The sequence below is a fragment of the Macrobrachium nipponense genome, chromosome 3 (genome assembly GCF_015104395.2).
Source record: "Macrobrachium nipponense isolate FS-2020 chromosome 3, ASM1510439v2, whole genome shotgun sequence".
Lineage (NCBI taxonomy): Eukaryota > Metazoa > Arthropoda > Malacostraca > Decapoda > Palaemonidae > Macrobrachium > Macrobrachium nipponense.
Genome location: NC_087202.1, coordinates 120484659 through 120511444, shown reverse-complemented (window position 1 = coordinate 120511444; position 26786 = coordinate 120484659). Strand labels below are relative to the sequence as shown.

The window sequence follows — 26786 nt, the reverse complement described above, 5'->3', positions numbered from 1 at the left end:
ATCATTTTTTAACTAATTTGAAGAGACAGTTAAATCTATTTATTAAATCTATCTATCAAATATTTAAAATGCTAAGTAAAATTAATCAGAGTATTCAAAATATAATATTAAAATTTCTGCAGAGCTTATACTAAAGAAAATGGGGTATAGTTATTTATAGCTCTTAGCAGTGACTTTGTTAAAGTTAGAGAATGGATATATACAATATAAATTACAACACATGTAGGTGTGTAGCATCAATTCTGAGCATAGTTGTACATAAGCAACCAACTGCTGTGAAAGTTTTCTGCAAGGTGGTACATCGACGATTCAGTGGGTATAGTATGAATATGGACGTATTTTACAAAGAGACAGCCATCCCATGAAAAATTTTTAAATGAATACAACAACTTGCCAACAATAAGACGGAAAATCCAAATATGTATTTTTGAATTTTACGCCAATATTTTGACAAGTAACTGAGATGCGTTCGCTAGCATACTTTTCAATTTAGCTATCTTAAACAATGAAGAAGTATTAATAAAGTCTCCTTTCAGTATTATCCTGACCGTTATAGTAAACTGTTCACAATGTAAAATAAATAGATATGTTAATGTACAAGTTACTTTCATTTAATATTATAAGAAATGAAGTTTGAAGTAGATGACTTCGAGTGCATCAGTCGTAGACCGAGGGAGTTCTTGAACCCAAGGTATGCTGTTGTGTCATATATCAAGTTGTATCAAATTATAAGAAGATACCAGCGTTGCGCAAAATACATAGAACTGGTGTGGCATAAATGTAGTATAGGAGGAAGGTGTCAAAGCAGTATGTCAAATGGAATGTTTTCCTCCAATCCTCTGTTCACACCCTACACTCAATATACTAGGTGTAGGTCAAGGGTCACTGTGTGGTTGTGATCGTCAGCTTTATTGTGCGGCTTGGATGGTAGGCCTTTGCTACTTTTAATTTCTGATACACTGAATGGCGGGGATTTAGCTAGATAAAGCGGGATATTTCGTCTTTAGGATTTTTGGATGGTTGGTTTGGCGTTGGCTTTACCCACTAGCCTAGGTACTCTTAGGCTAGCTTAGCCTACCTATACAATGCCAATAGGCCTAGGCTACACCTATCCACGATAGGATGTTTATGGGAACGGGCTGATTCGTACTATGTACTGGCCCATTCGGACCTTTATCCAGGCATATTCGGACCTACATAGCTATGATTGACCGATTTTTCTATGCAGTTTTAGGTACCTCCTGAACAAGAATTTTAAGTACCTACTACCTAGTACTATTTACCTATTCGGACGACTGTGATTAACCCCCAGGGGCTCATACTAAACACTGCGAAATACATATGACGCCCTAATTCCTGGTGGCTTTCGTATTCGTGGTTACGAACGATACGGAATGCTTAGTACCTATATAGAAATACTACCGGTAGATCTAGGGTACCTATCCGCGGCGGCCCAGACTATGGCAGTTGGGGTTTTTCTATGCAGTTTTACCTACTGAACAAGAATTTTAAGTAATATTTATTCGGACAGCTGTAATTAACCCCCAGGGGCCAGTACTAAACACGGCGAAATACATTGGACGCCCCAATCCCTGGTAGATGTCGTATCCGCGGTGATGTTTCTTGCAGAGTATTTCTAAAGAATAGTTCTGCACGAACTGCAATGAACGTAACCGCGGGTACGACATCCACTAGGGATTGGGGCGTCCAATGTATTTCGCCGTTATTAGTACTGGCCCCTGGGGGTTAATTACAGTCGTTCGAATAAATATTACTTTAAATTCTTGTTCAGTAAGTAAAATAACATAGGAAAACGTCAATTGCCATAGTCTAGGCCACCGCGGATTGCTTCTGTAGAAATACCGAAATACCCATTGCTATAATATAAAATTATTAGTATGGGTCCGAATCAGCCAAGATTAAGGTCTGAATCTGGTCCGAATCAGCCAAGGTCCGAATAAGCCTGCAACTGATGTTTATGATGAATGTGGTCAGTACTCTGTGTACGTGGTGCTTATTTCCTTAGCCACCTGAAGTAGAGTAACAGATTTTTGTAGCAAAACCATGGAGGACATACCTAGGCCAGGTTCCTATCATCATTAGAATTGTGACGCAGGAAGCATGGTTTTATCCCCATAGGTAGTTGAGTAAGTAATCATACAATTTAGGGGTCCAAATTCATTGCTTGGTATTTCTGTATAGGCTAAGCATTCTGCATCCTTTGTCTCCGCGAATGCGAAAGCCATCAGGAATTGAGACGTCATGTATTTCACCGTGTTTAGTACGAGCCCCTGAGGGTTAATTACAGTCGTCCTAATAAACATTACTTAAAATTCTTGTTCAGGAGGTAAAACTGCATAGAGAAACCGCAACTGCCATAGTCTAGGCCGCCGTGGAATAGTAACATAAATCTACCCACTGCTCACTTGTGTGTTTTAAGTCTCTTAGCCTAGCTAGTTTCAATTTCTTTTGACAGATTTGCAAACAGAAGTAGTATACTAGGTAGCTGCTAAAAGAAATTATGCGTTAATCTACTTACAGAAGCGGAGATTGTAAAAAAACAATGAACCTTATACGAATAGAGTAGTGTTCCTAGGAACCAAGTAGGAACCTGGTAGAGGCCCTTGTTCTTCAGCAGCCACTTTTTGATAGGATAAATCTGAAAAAAAGATGAGCTGTTTACTCACAGAAGCAGTTGGTATTTCTACAGAAGCATTCCACATGGACTGCAAGGAACGTAACCGGGGATACAACATTCACTAGCGATTGGGGTGTCCAATGTATTTCACCATGTTTAGTACTGGCCCCCAGGGGTTAATTACAGTCGTCCGAATAAATATTACTTAAAATTCTTGTTCAGTAGGTAAAACTGCATAGAAAAACTGCAACTGCCATAGTCTAGGCTGCCGCAGATAAGTACCCTAGATCTACTGCAGAGTTTTATATATACCTATGTAACTTACCGTATAATTACATTGCATAAAGTTTCACTAGTTTCACTCTTTGGTAGCTTGTAAGATTTGAAAATTGCAGTAGCGCTAGTGTTAGTGTTGGTATATGTAGATAATTACCCCGCCCAGTTAAACTGTTAAGAAAGGAACAACTTCATCATATAGGGTAAAATACCGAATGGGCAGCATCTACCGTAGCATGACCACCTTCCCGAAAAAGTACTCTAACACATCCTGTAACCCAGGATAGACATTAGTCAAGAGCCAGTATTCATCGAAGCAACACATCATGACCTCTACTTTCCTCTTGAGTAAGTTTTCTCTCCCAAGTGACAAATTAAAGCCATAATTTCCAGTTTTCAGGAAGTTGATCTTGCTATGGTAGAGGCTGGCCATTTGGTATTTTACCCTAGTCAATTGTGTTTCCTGAGGGCTCTCAACTATATTTCAGTTGTGATTAGAGACAATAATTTCATGATTTAACAGTATTTGACTTAATTTTAACTTGTTTTGCTAGCATAAGTTATAGCAACAAAGGCTGTAATACCCGATTGACAAAAAAAGAAGTATGACTAGCACACTTTGTGCATTGATTACAGGGGACAAGAGTGTTCTAGTGATGAGACTTGCAACGAATGTGAAGGGTGGGATGCAAAATAGTGGAAATTGTTATCTTCCCACTTATCTAAATCGGAGAGATACGAGACTTGAGGTGGCTGCTAGAGCCGAGTCTAAGTCAATAGATCATTTAGATCTAAGTATGTATCTCTATGCCTGCTCCCACTTTGTCACCCGTTCCCATATCTCTGACTAATTTACCTGTTCCTGCATCCAGCTCCCCTGCTTCTGACCCTGACCCTCTTGCCAGCCTCAGATCGAAGATTAATTAAAGTCTCTGATACTAAAATGGTGTTATTTGCAGAAGCAGTGTATGAGTTAGCAAATTAGGTGCCTGTCCTGATAATTAAAGGGAAAAATAGACATGGTGTTTGTGAAGTGCCAGTGGAGGGGGCAGCTGTTCATTCCACCAACGCTCCTAGGCAAAAGTCACTGACGCACCCCCCTACATCTGGGAACTGTCATGCCGAAGACCATAGGGAGGTCGGTGGGGACTGCCCATGGACAGTTGTCGCCTCAGTCGGACCTGATGCATCCGAGGTTATGATGAAATATAGCCACTGGAAAGGCATCCAAAAGGAAGTACAGAGGCTGTCTTTGATTTCTGAGGGGTGCAGTCCTAAGAATAGGCACCAGTGGCACTTTAGTGATGAATTGCGGCCATTGAAATGCATCAGACTCTATTTGTACTCCCAGTGACGTGCAAGAGATTAAGGGAGCCAGAGCAACCGTCTTGCAGTTCTTTGGACTCCCCTGAATGTTTCTCCTTGGATCGGCCTGTGATAGCGTCCAAGCACTCCTTGTCAAAACATTCATCGTTGTCCTCTAGAGAGCTCCTGATGGTGCCCGAACCCCCAGCGGCATTAGAGAGCGTCAAAAGCAGTGGAGCTGCCTGTGACCCCTGAGTGCCAATTAACACCCAGGGGCACCTGACACAAGATTTTTCCTTTGATCACCAGTTTATGAGAAGAGGTCTGTGATTAAGAATTTGCTGAGTATCGGCACAACACCTTCTGCTCACCCAGATTTTCCTGCTACACACCTGTCTTCGGAGACCAGATGAGTGACGCCAGATATTCCTGCTTCTACTAGGAATCCGTCTCTATATACAAGAGGTGATGTAATTCAATGACAATTGTCTGATATTTTCAGCCTTCTCAAGAAAGTCTCCCTTCCTTCTCAGCATACTAAGGATCCACTGCTGTCTCCTGTTCAGTTGGAAGTGGATGATGAAGAGGAAGTTGATTTTTTATGCCTGTGGCTCCCAAGATGGTTCTGTCTTCCTTGGCCAGGAAGGCTTTTAGTGAGTGGGATAGTTGGCTTGATGAGAAAAGGGAGCAAGGGAAAGCCTCATTTAGTTATCCCCTTCTCACCTAGTTCGATGGAGGTATTCGTTGTACGAAACTGGGGAAGATCCCTCTCTGAGATTGGCTGTCTCGAGGCCATCTAAGATCACCTACTCAAGAACCTCTTTAGGATTTTTGAGGTACAGGCAGTCCTCGGGTTACAACGGGGGTTCCATTCTTGAGACATGTCGTAAGCCGAAAATCGTGTCGTAAGCCGGGGGGGGGGGGGAAGGAACATCATCAAAAATCCTAGAAAACCTTACTTTTAATGCTTTAGGTGCTCATTGAAACTCTGTAAATTGCATTCTTATTGCATTTTTCATCAAAATAACCTTCAAATTTGATTGATTTTATTTTGCATTTTTGGTGTCATATTTCTTGTGCCAAGATGAGCGTTGTAGGCGTTGTAACCCTGGAAATAATTTATGATGAATATAATTGAAAAGCGCCTTTTAACCTCGGAACGTCGTAAGCCAAACCCAGTCGTAACCTCCTGGGGACTGCCTGTGTTGAGTTTTTGTGGACTGGACAGTGGGGCTGCCTTAGCAAGGAAGATTAAGAGTTATTCCCAGCTGCCTGTAGAAGTACCTTCTGTTTGGCTAAATGTCCTATCATGTACCGATAAGGGCATAAGAGATGGGACACAAGAACTAGCATTACTGTACGCATTAGCATTACTGTACGCATTAGGAATTCTAAAGAAGAGAGCTGTGTTGCTCTTTAACGACAAAGAGTGTGACTTCCTTACAGAGATCAGCACTTTTATATTCACCTTTAGAACTTCAACATCTGTTACCTAGTTCCTACAGTGAGTGAGATATCGTTATAACTGCAGAAGAGCACCCAGGACTCTTGCTCACTATTCGAGACGCCCAAGAGACTAGATACCTGTGAGTACCAAGAATGTGTCCCATTACTGACTGCATCCTTTCGCGGCAATAGATCAAGGTGTCAGAGACCCAGGTCCAATCTCCGTTTCTTCACCAGACCAGCCAAGAAATCGACAATAAAGCCTTCCGCCTGCAAGTGAAGAACAGGTCCTCCTTGCACTGGTAGGAGTGAGGCTCTATTTTGGAGAGAAGGGAGCAGAAGATTGGTCAGTATTTTTCGTTATGGAAGGTTACGTTGATTCCTTTCAAGGAAGAACCTTTGTTGGTCAACAGACCCATTGTGTTGACTGCCTACTCATAGGCTCTGAGAGTTTTCAGCACTTGTGCAAAATAGCTTCCCTACTCGAGAAAAGAGGAATTGAGGAAGTGGAAAACATCAAGAAGCGGGGTTTTACAATCATCTATTTGTGTTCCCCAAGACGTCGGGGATGGAGGCCCACGTTGGATGTGAGTTCCATAAACCTCTTTTTGAAAAAGACAAAGTTCAGGAAGGAGACAGCCCAAATCTGTCATGTCATCCATTCAAGAGGGCGACCTGGATGGCATCCATAGACATGAGGGATGACATACTTCCACATCCCAGTACATCAGAGGTCCAGGAAATATCCTTGCTTTATATTTTGTTCATGAAACTTACCTTGCAGATATATATATAGCTGTATTTTCGAAGTCCGACAGAAATTAAAAAAAAAAAAAAAACTTATGACACACGTAGTGGGAGTCAGGTGTTAGTATTCCCAGCCCGCCGTGGGAGGCGGGTATCAGGAATCATTCCATTTTCTATTCATAATTTTTCTGTCGCCGGTGTTGTAAACACAGTTTTCAGCACCTCCGTCTTGAACTTTAGGAAACTTGGCTACTATAGTACCCCTTTTTGATTTTTTGGTATCTTGACTTTTGGATCGGTGGCTAGGCACACGTTTAATTGTGGACTTTGATTGATTTTGGCTTTGATTTCTCTTTAAATAAGATGTCTGGTTCTAGTTCTGGCTAGCGCCAGGTTTTGTACCAAGAGTGATTGTCGAGGTAGGCTACTGAAAGCATCAGTAGACCCTCATACTTTGTGTAAGAGTTGCAGAGAGCATGATTGCATGTATGAAAGTCGCTGCAAGGAATGTGAGTGTCTTTCTGATTCCTGGATGGAGAGCGTATGAGTCCTATCTGCGTAAGCTTGAACGGGATAGGTTAAGGAGGGTCTTCCTCCAGGAGCGTTTCAAGGTAAACGGCAAGAAGTTCATGTTTCTCCTACTAACCCTCCTTTAATCACTACTCCTAACCCTGTAGTGTTGCCTTCCCGGGCCTGAAACAGTGTCTGTAGAGGGTAATACCCTTACACTTATCTTAGATCGATTCGTAATTTAGAATCTAAAGTGCTTCGCCTTAGAAGGCAAAAGTGAAGGTGCAAAGTGCAGTGACAGTGCTCCTTCGTTGGTGAAGGTGCGTCAGATCGGCCCCATTTCGCCTCTAGGCCTAGACCGCTGCCGGACTCCCAGGTTTCAGGGAGAGGGCATGTCGAAAAGCCGCAGGAGGGTTACGGGGAACGCCCACCGATCTGACGTGCCTTCGGCAGTATCTGTTGACGTTACACAGACTGCCAGGAGCGTGCGCGTGCACGCCTCCTGAAAGAGTGTTTCTCTTCTTCAGAGGCTTCCTCCCCGCACAAGGGGTGGAGCTCTCATTCTATTTCACGCCCGCTTGAAAAGGAGCGTGTGATCGTGACGCTTCACGTCCAGTTTTGGCTCTCGAGAGGCGATCATCGCCTGAGAGTGTGTTCGCAGCCTTCCCGCCACAGAAGAAGCGTAAGGAGTCATCGGATGATGACTTTGTTGAGCGCCCAGTCGCTCTCGAGCGCGTGCTACGGCAGTTTCTGGGAGAAGGAAGAAGGCGTCCCCTCGCCCCTCGCCTTCTCACAGGATCAGCCCGTCACCTGACAAGGAATCCTCTCCTACTGAGAAGATCCTGCGCTCTTTGCAGCAACAGCTTGCTGATGCTCTTGCTAAGAAAGGGACGCAACCACGTCCCAGGAAGAAAATGGATGACCGTCTGCCTGTGAAGAGATCTAGAAGGTCTCTCTCCCTCTCCTCGCTCGTCTATCTCTCCACTTTCTTCGCCTGCTAGAGTTCGTGCGACTCCCAGCGGCTCTCTGGAGGACGTGAAGAGGATTTTGCTCGCTCGGCGCATGAAGCGGTATTACCCGCTCGTAAGCTTGCGGTGCGAGAGCTTGATACTTGCGTAACGCTTCGGTGCAAGTTCACGTACCTGACGCTCGGTCGGAAGCCAAGCGAATGCCAGTTGCATCTAAGAGTGCTCCAGCAGAAGCAGAGCGCGCTCACGAGATGTTAAGCGCAGCCTTTAGTTAATGTTATTCGCTCGCCAGTGGACGTCAAGCGTGCGCCAACGGACGCCAGCAGCGCGCGAGTGGACCGCGTCAATCCCGCGCTAGTTGCAGCCAGGCATGCGCCAGTGGACGCCAGGTATGCGCCAGTGGACGCCAGGTGTGCGCCAGTGGACGCCAGGTGTGCGCCAGCGGACGCTCGGGTGGACGAAGATGTGGAGTTTCGTCGCCTCCCACCTGTTTGTGATGAGTCTTTGCAAGTTGCTCCGGTCTTAGAGATACGACCGAGTTTCTATTAATGAGTCAGCTTTACCTTCCACTTCACAGCAACGCGCCTCGTGGGAAACTTAGACCAGAATAGTCTTGGTCCAGCCTTTTTGCCTCCTAACTCACCTGTGTCGGAAGACAGGTTAGTGACGCTTCGGTTGAAGTGGATGACGAGAAACCTTTGGCGGCAGTCTCTTCGACTACCAGGTTTTGACCCGCCTTCTTCAATCAGAGTTTGGAGAGACGTTTCACCCGGAAGCTCCTCGCTCTCCTCCTTCACAACTTTCTTCGTCCAAGCAATCAAGGTCTCGGCATTCGTCAGGATGAAGAAGTCCCTTTCAACTAAGAGGGCTCTTCGTAAGGTCCATGATGGATGGAGAAAAGGAAGTCTCAGGGAAAGACTTCTTTTGCCCTGCCACGAGACTTAGTGGGAAGGCTGGCATTTGGTATGAGACGGAGAAGACGTAGTATTAGACTTCCCTCGTCAGCCCAAGGAGACTTTGCCAGCATTGTGGATGCCTCGAGGAGGTCTCACCCTGTCCTCTTCGAAAGTTTCATGGTCGACTACGGAAATGGACTACCACTTCCTTAAAGGCCTCTTTCGGACGTTAGAGGTCTTCAACTTTCTAGATTGGTGTTTGGGAGTTCTGGATGCCAAGTCTAGGAGTTCGACTCGATTAGTCTGGGGGAGCTGTCCAGTGTAATGTCGTGCATGGACAAGGCGTCAGAGATGGTTCGGAGGAGCTTACAGCTCACTTTTGCACAGGGCTCTTGAAGAAGAGATCCCTGTTTTGCAATTTTACAGCGAAATCTGTTTCTCGTCACAGAAAGCAGACTTGCTCTTCGCTCCTTTTTCGGATCATCTCTTCCCCCAGGCTATGGTAAAGACATTGCGACCAGTCTACAGGAGAAGGCCACGCAAGATCTCCTCGCACAATCTTCAAGGAGACCTGCGGTTTCCTTCGTCCTCGGGAGTTTCGATTCTCAAGAAATCGAAGCCCTTTCGAGGTAGTTCTTCCTCGAGACCAGCCTCGAGGAAGAGGCACGTCCAGAGGCAGAGCCACGGCGCTGCCAAGAACAAGAAGTGAAGCAGAAGTCCTTCAGTCACCGGTTGGAGCCAGGCTTAGCTTTTTGCGCTAGCCTGGGAAGAGAGAGGTGCGGACAACAAATGGTCCGTGGACATCTTAAAGAGGGTTACCGGATCACCCGTTCCTGAAACCACCCCCGCTGTCTACGACAACCCAGGACATGTCTCTCCTCCTTCCTAGCGGGGAGAAAAGCAACGTGCTTACGATCTGTTAGATCCAGATGATCGTGAAACACGCCGTAGAACAGGTCTCCGACTTGAATTCCCCGGATTTACAACAGACTGTTCCTGGTGCCAAAGCAGTCGGGGGAATGGCGACCAGTACTCGATGTCAGCAACCTGAACCTCTTTGTCATCAAGCAGAGGTTCAAGATGGAGACACCTCAGTCAGTGATGGGAGCCTTGAGACCGGGGGATTGGATGGCTTCACTAGATCTCCAGGACGCGTATTTCCACGTCCCCATCCACCCCCAGTCCAGGAAATTCCTGCGGTTTGTCTGCAAAGGAAAAGTGTTTCAATTCAGGGCTCTCTGCTTTGGACTCAGCACTGCTCCCATGGTATTCACCCTACTGATGAAGAACATTGCGAGGTGGCTTCATCTTTCCAATGTCAGGATCTCTCTCTACCTGGACGACTGGCTCGTACGAGCCTCCTCGAAAGACCGGTGTCTGGAGGACCTTCACACGACTTTTGTCGTTACAAAGTCCCTGGGGCTTCTGGTGAACCTCGAAAAGTCACATCTGACCCTTCTCAGTCTTTAGTCTATCTGGGGATTCAGATGGACTCAGTGGCTTTTCGGGCTTTTCCGTCCCAGGGGCGACAACTAGATTGCCTAAGCAAAGTGTCAACCTTTCTGGGGAAGGAATCATTCTCGGTGAGGGAATGGATGAGTCTGCTGGGGACCATTTCCTCACTGGAGAAGTTTGTTTCCCTGGGGAGGTTGCACCTCAGACCTCTTCAATTCTTCCTTGCGGACAATTGGAAGCACCAAAACACTGTGGATTCGATTCTGGTGTTATCGGAAGAGGTAAAGGAACACCTAAGATGGTGGACCGACCCTTTGAAGCTCGCAGAGGGTCTTTCCCTCAAGCTTCAGACCCCGACCTAGTGTTGTTTTCCGACGCGTCTTCCACGGGGTGGGGAGCAACACTGGGGGGGAAGGAAGTGTCAGGCACCTGGAGAAGGGAACAGGTGTCCTGGCACATAAACCTCAAGGAGCTGGCAGCAGTTCATCTGGCGCTCCAGTTCTTTCAGAACGAAGTCTCCGGCAATGTGGTGCAGATCAACTCGGACAACACCACAGCCCTGGCATACCTCAAGAAACAGGGGAGGACCCATCTCGATCCCTGTTCTTCCTTGCAAAGGAGATCCTGTTATGGGCGAAGGCACACGTATCTCTATACTGACGAGATTCATATCAGGGGTAGAAAACGTCCGTGCAGATCTGCTCAGTCGACAAGGTCAACTTCTGCCGACGGAGTGGACCTTCATCAGGAAATATGCCAGAGGTGTGGAAGTTATGGGATGTCCTCTCGTAGACATCTTCGCAACTTCCAGGACAACGAGACTCCCGCTGTACTGCTCACCAAGTGCTAGACCCAGGAGCAGTAGCAGTAGACGCCCTTCTTTGGGACTGGACGGGACCTAGACGGTATATGCCTTTCCCCCGTTCAAGAAATCCTAGGGGAAGTAATAAGAAAATTCGCAGGCATCAGAGGGGAACGAGGATGGACTCTCATCGCCCCCTTCTGGCCAGCGACCGACTGGTTCACAGAGGTCATGTCCTTTCTTGTAGACTTTCCGAGGACTTTGCCTCCAAGGATAGATCTACTCAAACAGCCCCACTTCGAGAGGTATCACACACCTCCCCTCTGAGTCCTGACTGCGTTCAGACTATCCAGAAGTTGGCCAGAGCGAGGGGTTTTTCAAGACCAGTGGCGAAAGCAATCGCAACGGCAAGAAGACCTTCTCTATTGCCGTATACCAATCCAAGTGGGCTGTTTTCCGGAGCTGCAGGAAGAAAGACATTTCCTCCACCTCTACCTCTGTGAGCCAGATCGCAGACTTCCTTCTCTACTTGAGAAATGAAGTTCGCTTAGCGGTGCCTACGATAAAAGGCTACAGAAGTGTGCTTTCGTAGTCTTTATTTAGGCATAGAGGACTGGACTTAGCCAACAACAGAGAACCTTCATGATCTTCTTAAGTCTTTCGAGACTTCGAAGGTACCTCAACCAAGAGTCCCTTCTTGGAACTTAGACATTGTTCTAAAGTTTTAAGTGACGTCCAGTATTTTTGAACCGCTCAACTTAGCTTTGCTTAGAAACCTTACAAGGAAGACACTTTTTCTAACTGCTCTGGGCGACGGCGAAGAGAGTTAGTGAGATCCAGGCTATAAAGCAAGCATGTTGGGTTTAAGAACTCTGATGCTGTCTGTTCTTTAAGCCTATGTTCTTAGCAAAGAACGAAACCCGTCCAACCCTTGGCCCAAGACATTTGAAATCAAGGGTTTGACAGAGATCGTGGGTAATGAGCCAGAGAGAGTCCTGTGCCCTGTCAGGGCTCTCCAAATTCTATCTAGACAGAACGAAGGACTGTAGAGGACCTTCGGGCAACTTGTGGTGCTCGGTTAAGAAGCCCGATCTTCCATGTCAAAGAACGCGCTTTCTTTCTTCTTGAGAGACACCATTAAGGAAGCTCATTCCACATGTAGTGATAGTGACATGAAGCTGTTAAAAGTGAATGCCCACGAGGTGAGGGCTATTTCGACCTCGATAGCCTTTCACAGGAATATGGCACTCAGTGACATTTTGAGTGCCACAATATTGGCGGGGAGCAACTCGGTGTTCGCTTACACTACCTGCGGGAGGTGAAAGCGACATACGAACATTGCTCGTCGCTTGGACCATAACGTCGCGGCAGAACACTGTTTTGGGGGCAGGAGGGTAGCACTCATCCTTTCCTTTAGTGGTTAGGTGAGCTTTTAATCGTGTGTGTTTTTTGGTTGTGGGGTTGACCGCCCGAGGCGGATCTCCCTTCTTTAGTCTAGTTTAGTGGTATATACCTTTGGTAGACTAGGCCAGGTGGTTTTTTACTTCGTTGCCCTCATTGTATGGTCAATGGTCTAGTCACATCGTGGTCACGCCCCCGTTGACAGATCATCTTGAGTGCACAGCTATATAGGTCTCTACCTCGCTGGCAACTCTAATAGCACAAGCAGACTTACGCGGCAGTAACCACGAAGTCAGCTATGCTAACAGGTAAGGAATCAAGATATCATTTATCTGCATATATATGTTTCCTAAAATCTTCTATTCTGTCTACTCCCTACCACCAAAGGTGGATTCAGCTATATATAGATCTGACAGGTAAGTTTCATGAACAAAATGATATTGTAATGATACAATTAAGTTTTGTTCATACTTACCTGGCAGATATATATAATTAAGTACCCCCCACCCACCTCCCCTCAGGAGACAGTGGAAATAAAATTATGAATAGAAAATGGAATGATTCCTGATACCCGCCTCCAGCGGCGGGAATGGGTACTAACCACCTGACTCCCACTACGTGTGTCGTAAGTTTTTTTTTTTTTAATTTCTGTCGGACTTCGGAAAATACAGCTATATATATATCTGCCAGGTAAGTATGAACAAACTTATTGTATCATTACAATATCATTTCAAGGAGGAGTGTACCAGTTCAAAGCCTTATGCTTGGGGCTCTCAATCGCTCCAAAAGTTTTTTCGAGAATCCTCTCCCCTCACTCCAAATGGCTACCCCTGTAGAGAATAAACTTATCCTTTTTCCTTTTTCTGTGCGATTGGTTTCTTCGTTCACAGACAGAGCAGGTGCAGGGAGGACATCAAGAGAACGATTCTTTTAGCCCAAGAACGGGACATACATACTCATCAACTTTTAGAAGAACCAGCTGGTTTCTTCTCAGAAGATTATATATTTGGGGATGGTGATAGACTCGGAGTTTTCAGGTTTCTTAATCCCCCAATGGAAAAAGTGAAGGAGTTTCTTGCACATCGAACATGCCCAGCGAACTAATGGATGATCCTGTTGGGAATATTGGCCTTGATAAAACAGTTTGTCCACTTAGGAAGATTACACATGAGACCCCTTCATTTTTACCTACGAGCCAGCTGAGGCAGCAAGGAACACCAAGCTACGTTCATTTGTTCTGACACGTTATACAAACCCTTGGTCCTTTACATAAGGAATTGCTATTCAGTGCCAGCTGGACCGGTCGTAAGATTTACTAACAAGGTAGTTCGGCAGTAACCGCTTGTCTGATGGTCGGGAGTCCCACCCGACTGGAGGGAAACATATCACTTTACTTTCGACCGTTGTTGGGTGAAGACTCTCTGCCCGCCTCTGTCATGAGATTATCAAAGCTTAGGAATACTTTTCAACCTGTTTCTCTTAGAATACTTAGTGTGGAAGTGATTGTAAGTACTCTTATTATTATTTTTTATTTGTTATTTGTGAAAGTGCATCGCTGATTGTAACATGCAGTCCCCCCTTCCATCCAGAGAATGTGCCCTGGAGTGGGAGGCATAAGTGTCGGGCTTTCAGGTGCAGCGATGCCGTGGACCTCATCCTTTATGTAGTAGATGCCGAGGGCATGAATGCTCTCGGTCATTAACTTGTGATATCTCTCTCTTGGTCGTAGAAGCAGTGGGAGTTGTACGGAAGAGGAAGAAGCCGTGTAGAGCCGCCAAGGTGTCATTGGAAAGCTCTCCCTCGACTCCTCTGGTGACCGACATGTTATCTTCTTTTCTCCCTCCTCGTCAGCTCCCGCGTATGGCTCTCCCCTTCGGGGGATGTGTCCTCTCCACCTCTTCGCATGATTTGTCGAGTGCAGAGGGAAGGAGGCGATACCCCAATCTGGAGTTGTACTTGGGACTTCGGTCCGCTCAGGGTGAGATCATTCCCCCCCTGAGCGAACAGGACCCCCCCCCCCCCCCTCTTTAAACCCGACTGTTGCTCCCTCAGGTGTGTCTGCCTTCGCGGGCAGAGATCTTTAGCAGGTATGGCAATCTCTGAGTTCTTACTGGTCACTCCGAGTATTCAGGGGCTGTTTCACCACAGCACCTGGTGTACACTCATCTGTCTTGCTCCGGTGGAACAGATGGGTCTTCCGCTGGTCCTCCCGTTCCTCCGGGAATGGGGCCCGCCTCTCCTTCCCTAGGAAGAAGAAGACGGGGACCGTGGAGGTACTAGCTACTGCTGGTAACTCTGCTCCGGGCTCCAGAGCCCTTCACCTCCGGACTGGGAACCGTCTCAGCCGCTCGTGAGTTTCACCAAGTGTACGGTCACCTACTGGTGATCGTGCAGCCAGGAACCAGAATGACTGAGCTTGCTCACCGTCAGGATCCAGGCACGGAGCGGAATGTTGGTAGGAGTTTGGTAGGAGTCACTCCAGGTGACTTGCCAGACAGGTGATCGCTCTTGCATTGATCCCCCAGTTCCCAGGGTTGACGTGATGATCCCACCAGACCGTCCACGTGTTGAGGCTGTAAAGAGGTTCCCCCCCTTGGCCACCAGGACCAGCCTCGGCTGCTTCTGGTACTGTGGCGCTTCGTGAGGACGGTGCTCGCTCTCACCGCATTAGTGAACACTGCCAGTCACCCAGCCGTTGCTCCCACCGGAACTGGGCGGCTCACACGACTGGTAGCAGCTCCCCTGACACACGAGACCGACACTACTGTCCTTGGTCCAGCACTTTTCTGCATGGAGACCACTGGTCCAGACCTGCAGTTATATCGCCATTGCGGGATGGTGATCGCCTGCAGTCCTTCCAGCCTGCCAGTTCTGCTGGTAGCCAGGGTAGGAGCATCAGGTCTCCCTTACCTGTCCTTTCAACCTCCTCAGGTTACACCGGGAGGAGCGAGGCGAACAGGAGTGACCGTGAGGAGTGCGCTCCTTACAGTCCAGCCACAAGAGCCTACGAGCCTGGCTCGGCCCTTGGACCAAGCAGATCGTACACTCAATGGTTGGAGGAGACCATGAGGGGTCTGGCAAGGTTCTTCCTCCTGAAGGAAGAGTGTCTTGGAAGGTGATCGGCCTGGATGGACCTGATGATCCACTGCCTCTGGACACGATCACCCCTGAGATACAGAGGTCATTGCAGAGGTCATTGCACTGATTCGTCAGCACAACAACCTTAGGGAAGGATCGGTGGTTTGCTCCCTCTGACCCTCCATCGAGGTTGGAGTCGTTCTGGGGTCCTAAGAAGAACCCAGAGTGACAGTGGGACTACCCCACCCCCCCGTCTTCCTTGACCGACAGTGTGTTGGACCAGGTGAACGCCCTTGTCTCCGGACAGGAGGACTCACTCAGGTCCAGTAGGTCAAACATGCTGCTTCCCCCTCTTCTGCCTTGTCTGCGGCGCTTTTAGTGCCTCGTGTAGACCCATTGCCGACCAAGCAGGTTGATCCGGAGATAGCTCGTCTAACTCTGGGAGTGCCTCTTCTTCACCTGCTGTTTGAGAACCTCTGGTTCTCACAGCAAGTGGCATCGGCCTTGGAATCCACTGCCATGGCAGCTTTCTGGGCCATCTCCTGACTGAATCTGGTCCCTCACGGTATCCAGAGTCGCAGCCTCCTCGGGACCTGTCGTTCCCGAGGAAGACTCAGCGTTTGAGGGACTCAGCTAGTCTGGAGGTAGGGCCATCTCCTACCTTGCCCACCAGACAGCCAACCTTGTTCGGAGGAGACGGGACCCAGTCCTGACTCGCATAACCAGAGCGGCCGGTCGAGAGGTGACACTGGGTCTACGCAACTTCCTCCTCCCTCTTCCCCAGAGAGATGGTGGACGCTACGGTGGAAAATCGGAGAGCTGAGAATAGTGACCATTGAGTACACCAGGCATTAACGAAGACTTCTGGACAGTCTTGTTCAACTGTGGCCAAGCCTCAGAGTTGGCTAGCGCTTTCTCCGCTCCTAAGACGTCAGCACCATCGAGGGTAGAGCAAGGTAAGATCACCCAGCCTTCCTCTTTCGCTTCAAAAAGTGAGCGTCAGCCCTCCTCTCAACCCTCCTTCTCTCACAGGAGGTGGAGCTAAGCATAAGGTGAATAGAGGGAAACGATAGGGACGGCGTTCCCCCTCACCTGCTGACAGAACACCCGGTCCACCTTCAGACATAACCCCCCTGGAGTGTTCACTCCAGCTTGGGCCCATTTGGTCGGGATACATCTGAAGAGGTCTTGACGATTGGCTGGTCTTAGCAAGCTCCTGCTCGCAGTTGCTACAGGACAGAGATCAACCCCTCAACTTGCCGCGATCTGGGGATCGTGGTAAATATCGAGAAGTCAGATCTCAAACCCAAGCAGAGGACAAAGTACCTGGGCATGCTGATTGATCTGTAGCAGCACGAGTCTTCCCCGCAGACTCGCAAATCAGCAGGTTCAGGGAGGCAGCCAGACGTTTCCTGTTACACAGAAACAGTCAGCGCAGCAGTGGCAAGTCGTGATTGGTCACGGGGGTCTTCACCTGCAGTCTCTTCAGTGAAACTAAAGGAGTGCTGCTCACAGGCATGGGATCCACATCCTTCCTGGTTCCTCTCACGGAGGAAGTAGGGAGGACCTGGCCTGTTGCCTACACGACAGGAACCTCTTAATAGGCACACACCTGGAAGAGTTGCTGATTACAGGAGTGTGGAACCATCACGACAACCACCTTCACATCAACTTCCTGGAACTCGGGGCTGCATTCCTCGCACTCCGAGAGTTCTGGGAATGACTGAAGGGACACTCGGTGGTATTGATGAGCGACAACACCAAGTTAGTGGCATACGTCAACAGACAGTGGGGGCCTAGTGTCCCTCCCGTTGCACCAGTTGACGATGCAGGTGCACGAGTGGGCCGTTTCTCACTCGCTAGAGCTGTCAGCCAGACACATTCCAGGTAAGAAGAATGTAGTGGCAGACAATCTCAGCCGCCAGAATCAGATGATACGGACCGAATGGTCTCTTCACCCAGATGAGGCGGAAAGGCTCTTCGACCTGTGGGGGCGTTCAGTAATGGATCTCTTCCCCACCCGGCACAACAGAAAACCTGAATTTCTCCTCAGTTGTGCCAGACCCTTGAGCAGCTGCAGAGGATGCGTTCCAACATCCGTGGCCAACCTCGTCACCAGTAATCTTAATATGATTTTGGTGGCACTCGCCATTTGGTTTCCGGGCCTGTTGGCTCTTCTCTCGGAGGCATTGCGAGAGATGCCCCCATGGCACAACCTGCTGTGTCAACCGCATGTAGAACAGTACCACCAGGCAGTTCATTCCCTGTGTCTTCATGGCTGGCGGTTATGCACCATTTCTGCGAGCGAGAGGTCTTCTCGCCAAGCAGCAACAGAGATGGCTGGACACCTCAGACAGTCTTCTGCAGCAGTATACCAGGGAAAGTGGTCCATCTTTTGTGGTTGGTGTCGTAGACAGGGTCTCTCAATGCTCAGAGCCACTCTTCAGCAGATAGTGGATCTCCTCATCTTTCTTCGCCTAGAGGAGTCAAGGATACAGCACTGCCCTGGCTCTGGTCCTTTAACTGCGAGGAGTTGATATTCCTCATCCATGGAAATATCTCTCCTAATGAGGAACTTCGAGAGGTCTTGCCCACCAGGAACACAGCCCCCGGGGTGGGATGTGACTTGTCCTAAGAGTTTGACTCATGGACCCTACAAGCCTCTCCGGGAGTTGTCAGACAGGAGTCTGACCCTCAAGACTGTCTTTCTGCTGGCCCTGGCATCGGCGAAGAGAGTTGGAGAACTTCGCGGTGTTCCTTTGATGTTAAACACTTGAGGGGATGGCGATCGGTTATGCTCGATTTCATAGCAAAGACTCAGAACTCTTCGGTCTCTGACGCCAGGTTCGAGTCCTTCACGATCCCTTCCCTAGAAGACTTCCCTGATATGATGCGGAAGAGATGCTGTTTGTCCTGTGAGGGTGGTACGGCGCTACCTGAAGAAAACTCTACACCTCAGGCCTGAGTGTCGAGGCCTCTTCGCTAGCACTGGGGTGACCAAGAAGAAATGTCCAAGAACACTGTTTCTTTCTGACTTCATGAGGTAATCAGGAAAGCGTACGACTCAGACAGGAGTGCCGACACCAGTACCTTTTGTACGAGAGCCCACGAAGTCAGAGACACTGGCCCAACCCATGCATTCGCAAGAACTTGTCCGTTACACAGGTGCTGAAGGCATGGGGTGTGGTCCAACCAGAACCACCTTCACCTCCTTCTACCTTCGGGATATTGCCCACAGGCCCTTGGACACCTTTACTTGGGACCCGTGGTGGCTGCTCAACAAGTTATGTAGCTTAACCAGCTCCTTTACAGGACAAGGTAGCATCTCGTCCTTTTGATACCGCATGAATAGAGAGTGAATGAGAGAGTGACTGGCTCCTCTTCCTCCTCTTTTCTTCCCTCTCCTTGCGGGCAGAGGGTAGTGGTCGTCACAACGCTGGACAGGACGTTGATGCAGGTAAGCTACATAACCGAGCTCCATTCTATCCCTTTCATTAGGGATAGAAGCATTATTTCCGTCCCTTTCCTAGCAATGGGGGGAAACTGACACTGACACCAGTAAGAAACAAATCCAATACTTATTTGGCTTCTTACTCAGGACCTAGTTCTTGCTTGCTATTCATAAGAGGTATGCTTACCTCCCTCTTATGAATTGGTCCGGAGGTCTGACTACTGATCTTGCAGTGCACACTCAGATCAGTTGGACAGAGGCTAGGTTCCCCCCCCCCCCCCCCCCCCCCCCCCTTTGCTCTTACGACCAGGGAGGGAACCCAGGTTGGACGAACACCAGTCTGTTCACAAGACTCAGATTCCACCCACCAATGAGTGAGTCTTCCTTATGTAAAGGACCGAGGGTTTGTATAACGTGTCGGAACAAATCACAATTTTTGAAAGTAAATTGTATTTTTCCTAACTATACAAACCTGAGGTCCTTTACATTTAGTCCCACCTCATGCCACCCCTCACTCTGTTCCTGGTCCTAAAGCAAAGTGATATGTTTACCTCCTGTCGGGCGGGACTCCCGACCATCGGACAAGCAGTTACTGCCGATTTACTTTGTTAGTAAATCTTATGACCAGTCCAGCTGGCGCTGAATAGTAATTCCTTATGTAAAGGACCTCAGGTTTGTATAGTTAGGAGAAATACAATTTACTTTCAAAAACTGTGATTTTTCCTCTGTCATTAGAGATCAAGGAGGATCCCGGGTGGTGGAATTTAGAAAGCAGACTTTCCTAGGGCAAGTCTCTATCCGTCGAACCCCAACTTAGAATTTTATGGAGACGCATCCGACCTAGGATGGGGAGCCCTTTTGGGTGATCAAGAAGTGTCGAGAACGTGGTTTGAAGAGCAGAAACACTGCCATGTCAATCTAAAGGAGATGTCAGCTATTCAACAAGGCCTCCAACATTTTTCTCAGGAAGTACAAGACAAAATTGTGACGGTTCATTCTGATAACACAACAGCCCTGTCATCTATAAAGAAGTAAGGGGGGGGACTCGTTCATTCTCCCTTTATTAAGAAGTGAGAACCCTTCTTGTATGGGCTTCCAACAACAACACAAAGTTGGTAACCAGTTTCATCCAGGGCAAACTCAACGTGATTGCGGATGACCTGAATCGTCATAAACAGGTTCTCCCTATGGAATGGACTCTTCATCCTCAGGTGTGTGAGGGTCTGTGGAACTATATGGGAGGCCATTAGTACTACATCTTTTTGCAACATCAAAGAATCAGAGACTTCTGATTTATTGCTCACCAGTCCCGGACTCACTTGTTTGGGCGACAGAGAAAGAGAGATGATAAACAGGAACCACAACAATGTTACAACCACCCTGGTAGCCGTATTCTGGCCACGACAAGTGGTTCCCAGATTTACTGTTGCTACTGACAGATTTTCTGAGGCTGCTACAACCCAACTTCAACTGATTCCTTCAAGGATTGTCCACTCAGGCCCTGACAGGTTACAGACTGTCAGGAAACTCATCCGACAAAAAGGATTTCCAGGAGCAGCTTCAGAGGATATCGCTAAGTGCAGAAGATCTTTGTCTGACAGTCTATCAGGCGCCAAATGGGCAATCTCTAGGGATTGGTGCAGAAGATACGATGTCTCGTCTTCTTTAACTTCTTTGACAAATATAGCAGATTTTATATTGTATCTAAGGATACAGAGTATTGCTCAGCTCTGTATTCCATCATAGAGGTCTAGACATTTCTACCAACCAGGACATCTTGGACCTCATAAGGTCTTTCGATACCAATAAGTCCAAAGACTCGGAAACGGTCACTTGGAGTCTGGATGTGGTCTTGGAGTGGCTGTTGGGACCCAAATTCAAACCTCTTCACATCTCTTAGAAGTCTTACGAGGAAGACCCTTTTCGTACTTGCTTTAGCAACAGCCAAAAGAGCGAGCGAGATACACACCCTTGACAAGAATGTAGGCTTCTCACAAGATGCAGTATTTTCCCTTACATTGGGCTTTCTAGCCAAGAATGAAGACCCTAACAAACGTGGCTTCATTCTTTTGTCATCAAAAGAAGAGAGGACACAGCCCAGTTAGAGCACTAAGATACTATTTAGGCAAGACAGAAAAGATTAAAGGGTCCTCTAATCAGTTAAAAACCTGTCCCAGGCCATGTCTAGACTTGGCTTTTTTCCTGAAGGAATTAATCAGGGATGTCCATATGCAGGTGGAAGAGGAGGACCTAAATTTAGTATGAGCTAAAGCTCACAAGATACAGATCAGTAGCCAGCCACATTATTGTCTTTTAGACATACATAATTTGTATATCTAGTCTATTTTACAGACTACCCATTGGAAGTGTTGATTGGTCTTTGCAACATTATTTGAAGAATTTGGAAGTGATTTACGATAAGTGCAATGCATTAGGGTATCCATGGCTGGCAGGTTGTTACGGGGAGGAAGCGTAGGAAGCTTTTCCTTCCCATCTGTATTTTTCCCTAGATATCAGGTGTTGCGTTCAAGGGGAGTCTGAGGGGACTTGGTGCTTGGAGCGCTGTGGGCACTTAGTGGTTGGGTTTAGTAATTTTTTATTTTCATACAATCAACTTACCTGTCAGATATATACATAGCTAAGACTCCGTCGTCCCCGACAGAAATTCAAATTTCGCGCCACTCGCTACAGGTAGGTCAGGTGATCTACCGGCCTGCCCTGGGCTGGCAGGACCAGGAACCATCCCCGTTTTCTATCATATTTTCTCTGTCGTCCGGTGGTATCAACATTGTTGCTATTACTCCTGACTTAGATTTCATATTTCATCCTTTGATCATCGTTTCTCGGCTTTTTGGTGACGTATCTGGATCGTGTTTTGGTTCATTCGCTACTGTGGACTGTTTTTTTGGAATTACTCTTGGATTTTTCTCAGTATGTCTGGATTCAATTGTGAGTGTAGAATGTGTGTGAATGTAGGCTGCAGGGTGAGATACCGAAAGCTTCGGTTGATCCTCACCTGTATGCCGTAAAATGTAGGGGTTTCAGTGTTCTGCTAATAATACTTGTAAGGAATTGCGAGGGATTAAATGCAGAAGAGATGGAAGACTTTGACTTCTTATTTGAAGAAGTTAGAGAGGGATAGGGTTAGACGTCTGAAAGGTGTGAGTTCAAGGCCTATTGAGCCTTTCACGGATAATTCTAATCCTACTGATTTAGATTCTCCCTATGTATCTCATTCTCAGAGTGTTCTTTCGGATTCGGCCTCGGAAATCGCCAATCTGAAAGCTACAATTAGAGACATGAAGTCCAAGATGGCGGACTTCCAAGGTAAGGCTAGTGAAAGTGAGCATTACAGTGAAGTGAGTTCTCCCAGTGTTGTGGAGGGGGCGTTTGATCGTCCCTGCGACGCTCCCAGGCCTCAGACCTCTTCCAAGCTCCCATGCCCAGAGAGAAGGAAAGTCGAAAGCCTTAAGGAGGTCGTGGGAATCCCCAACGTCAGATGTCCCTTCAGCTAGCTCTGCTTCGTGGCAGGCTGCTCAAGGGCGCTATAGGAAAAGAAAAGTCCTTCGTGAGTGTTTCTCGTCCTCTCCCTCTCCCTCACCTAAACGAGGGTGGAAGGAGTCGAACTTGTCGAGACCGCTGAAGCGTCATATTAAAGAACCTGAAATAGATTCGAGCCCAGAGCGTTTCTCAGATGACGCTCCCTCTTCTATTAAGAAGGCGAAGGTGGCGTCAGCGTCACCTGACGAGTACGCAGAAGTACCCTTTCCTACTTCTCCCCCGAGTGATGACGAAAGGCGTCATGCAGTGGACGTGGGAGAAGCGTCAAGGAGAATAATTATGGCAGTTCAAGAGCAACTGTCCTCTCTAGTGGGAGTTTTAGCGCCTCGTAGGAAGGACGTGGCGCTTCCAATTAAGAAGTCTCGTCCTCTCTCCCCTGCTAAACGAGAAGCGTCATGCAGACGTGAAGCTTCTAAACATCTTACAGAAGCTTCGGGTTCGAGAGCGAGATCGGTTGCTTACGAAAGTTTCGTAACGCCAGAGAGACGTAAGACGTCTTTTAGACAGGAAGCGTCATCGAAAACTGTTCATAGACATGACGCTCCGACCAATATTGTGACGCCAAGTAGGACGCCTTTGGAGAGCGGAGCGTCTTCCAGGCGCGAAGCGTCATCAAGACGTCAGCAGACAAGTAAGCGAGAGACGTCAGCCAGGACGCTTGCGAACGGAAGCGTCATTCAAGCGGGGGAAGCGTCTTCTAATTTTCAAGAGAAGCCTGAGCTTGTGGCGCCTTCCAAGGCTATTAAAGCGGGAAAGAGGAAAGATTATCATTCCCTTAGCCCCTCTCCTATTAGGAGTTTGTCTCCTCCAGAAGAGGAACGTACGGAAAGGAGAGCGGAGACTCATGTAGATCCCGAGTTGGAAGAAAACTCGGAGGATGAATATCAGGGAAGAGAAGGACTGTCGAACTATAAGGTTTTGACTACCTTGCTTCTTGAGGAGTATGGAGACGAGTTGACTCCTGCCGCTCCTCCTTCTCCGCGCTCTCTCTTTTCGAGTGCTAAGACGAAGAAGCCTTCGTCTTTTCTCAAAATGAAGCCCGACCATTTCGATGAAGAGGGCCTTACAATCCTTAGACTCATGGATGAAGTCTAAGAAAGACTTAGTGAGAACAGTCTTCTGCATGCCTCCAGCAAGATTAGCTGGTAAAAGAGGCATTTGGTATCAGACGGGAGAGAATATGGGTATTGCTCTCCCTTCTACATCGGAAGCAGATTTTTCGACCTTAGTTGACGCTTCACGTCGACAAGGTCTCAATTCGGCAAGAATTACGTGGGGAATTTCTGAACTGGACCATCTCCTCAAGGGACTCTTTCATGTATTGGAAGTTTTCAACTTCTTAGATTGGTCCCTTGGGGTGATGTCCAAGAAAGCCCATGATTCGGAAGGAATCGAACCTGAAGCCCTGTTATGCATATTGTCTTGTATTGACAAAGCGGTACAGGATGGCTCTTTTGAAATCTCCTCATTATTTGGAGCAGGCCTTCTAAAGAAGAGGACTGTATATGGGGCCTTCTTAACCAAGGCAGTCTCACACGCTCAGAGGGCAGCTCTTCTGTATTCGCCTCTATCTGACTTTTTGTTCCCTTCTCAGTTAGTGAAGGACATTGCGCATTCTTTAACTGAGAAGGCGACTCAGGATCTTCTGACGCAGTCAGCAAGGAAGAAGAAACCTGTTTCTGCATCTGACAAGAAAGGACCTAGTACATCTGTTCAGCCCTTTCGAGGTGGTCCGACCTCCAGACCTCCCGCAAGAAGGAAGGTTCCGGAGAAGAGAGGTAGGTCTGCCTTTCGTCCCTTTAAAAAGGGAAATGAAGCTTTCTCTCCTCCAAGCACCAGTAGTGCCAGGCTCCTGGGATTTGTGGAGGCCTGGACACTGATAACGCAGACGCGTCTTCATTGGCTATCATAAGGAAGGGATATCGTATCCCTTTCCTGAACACTCCTCCCCTAACGTCAATACCAAGGGAACTATCAGCCAGTACAAGGATCCTGTGCTGAGGGATACTCTTCGATCGATGGTGGAACAAATGTGGGACAAGAGAGCGATAGAACTAGTACTGATCAAAACTCCCCGGGGGGTTTTACAATCGCCTTTTTCTGGTTGCGAAAGCCTCGGGAGGCTGGAGACCAGTACTGGACGTCAGCTCTCTGAACAAATTTGTTCAGAAGGAGAAGTTCTCCATGGAGACTTCTGCTTCAGTCCTAGCGTCATTACGACAAGGAGATTGGATGGTGTCTCTATATCTCCAGGACGCCTACTTTCACGTCCCGATCCACCCTTCATCGAAAAAGTACCTCCGTTTCATGACGGGGGGAAGGATCTTTCAGTTCAGAGCCTTGTGTTTCGGCCTGTTCACAGCTCCTCAGGTCTTCACAAGCCTGATGAAGAATGTGGCGAGGTTTCTTCACCTCAAAGGAGTAAATATCTCTCTGTATCTGGACGACTGGCTCATCAGGGCCAGATCAGAGAGACAGTGCTTGGAGGACCTAAGTTAACTCTAGATCTGATCAAAGCGTTGGGATTGCTCGTGAACCTCGAGAAGTCTCAGCTGACCCCCAGACAGGACCTAGTCTATCTGGGGATTCGGATGGATTCTCGGGGTTTTCGAGTATTTCCTTCGCAAGAGAGAATCGCAAAAGGTTTGCGGATAGTCTCTCTCTTCTTAGGGAAGGAACATACGTCGGCGAGGGAATGGTTGAGCCTTCTAGGGACCCTTTCCTCGCTCGAACAGTTCTTCCCACTAGGAAGACTGCATTTACGTCCGCTTCAATTCTTCCTCAAGAAGTCTTGGAGCTGGAAAACCGGACAACTTTCGGACGTATTTCCCATTCCAGTGGAGATAAAGTCGCACCATGGAATGGTGGTTGCCCCCTCTGGAAGAGAACAAAGGGATCTCTCTAAAACACAGAACCCAGACCTAGTGTTGTACTCCGACGCGTCGGAGAAAGGTTGGAGAGCGACATTAGGCTCAGAAGAGGTGTCAGGCACCTGGGAACCAGCACAGGTGACTTGGCACATAAACTGCAAAGAGCTCTTCGCCGTGCATCTGGCTTTGAAGAGTCCTAGAACCTCTGGTGTCAAACAAAGTAGTGCAAGTAAACGTGGACAACACCACCGCACTTGCCTACATTCGGAAACAGGGATGGGACTCACTCCTCGTTCCTTTACGAACTGACGAGAGACCTATTGCTTTGGTTACGTCTCACAGGACATCCTCCCTTTCTGACAAGGTTCGTACAGGGAGTAAAGAATGTGAGGCGGACAGACTCAGCAGGAGGAACCAGGTCCTTCATACAGAGTGGACCCTACACGAGGAAGTGTGTCTAGATCTCTGGTCGCTGTGGGGGACACCTCATGTGGATCTCTTCGCAACATTCATTTCCAAAAGGCTACCAGTCTTTTGCTCGGTCGTGGAAGATCCAAGAGCACTTATGGTAGACGCCTTCCTGCTAAATTGGTCTCGAGTAGACGTATATGCTTTTTCCCCCACCCATTCAAAATCCTGGGATTAGTAATGAAAAAGTTTGTGGCGTCAAAGGAGACGAGGATGACGTTAATAGCCCCCTTTTGGCCGGACCCCAGGATTGGTTCACGGAGGTGGTAGAGTGGATCGTAGACTTTCCAAGATCCCACCCTACCAAGAAGGACGGATCTTCTCAGACAACCACACTTCAAGAGGTACCATCAAAACCTCCCCGCTCTCGCTCTGACTGCCTTTCGACTATCGAAAGACTTGTCAGAGCGAGAGGCTTTTCTCGCGAAGTGGCAAGCGCGATCGCGAGAGCACGCAGAACCTCCACTACGAAAGTATACCAATCGAAGTGGGAGGTGTTTAGAAGGTGGTGTAGATCCAAGAAGTTGTCCTCCTCCACTACCTCTATAGCGGAAATTGCTGATTTCCTGCTATTCCTGAGAGAAAAATCTCATCTAGCCGTATCCACAATAAAGGGATACAGAAGTATGCTCTCGGCTGTATTCAGGAATAGAGGATTGGATCTGGCAGATAAAGATAAAGATCTCCACAATCTCATAGGTCCATTTGAGACTTCAAAGGTCGAAGGAACCAGTACCTCCGAACTGGAACCTAGACGTAGTCCTCAAGTTTCTTTCATCTGAAAGATTCGAACCTCCTCATCTGGCATCGTTTAGAGACATCACCAGAAAATGCCTATTCCTATTATCTTTAGCTACGGCAAAGAGAATTAGTGAATTACATGCTCTGCAGGATAAAGTAGGATTCAAGGGAGA

The 26786-nt window shown here is 47.8% G+C and overlaps 1 protein-coding gene across 5 annotated transcripts in view; it reads left to right on the top strand.

The window, feature by feature from the left end:
• The first annotated feature begins 208 nt into the window (after positions 1-208).
• LOC135222008 (palmitoyl-protein thioesterase ABHD10, mitochondrial-like) overlaps positions 209-26786 on the top strand; it is a 275017-nt gene continuing 248439 nt past the window's right edge. For 2 of the 5 annotated variants that reach the window (XM_064260135.1, XM_064260130.1), the window contains exon 1: positions 556-691. The gene's annotated coding sequence lies outside the window, so the exon portion shown is untranslated. Of the gene's footprint in view, positions 317-555; positions 692-727; positions 928-26786 lie in introns of those variants that run through there. The other 3 variants (XM_064260133.1, XM_064260134.1, XM_064260131.1) reach the window with 3 other exon arrangements.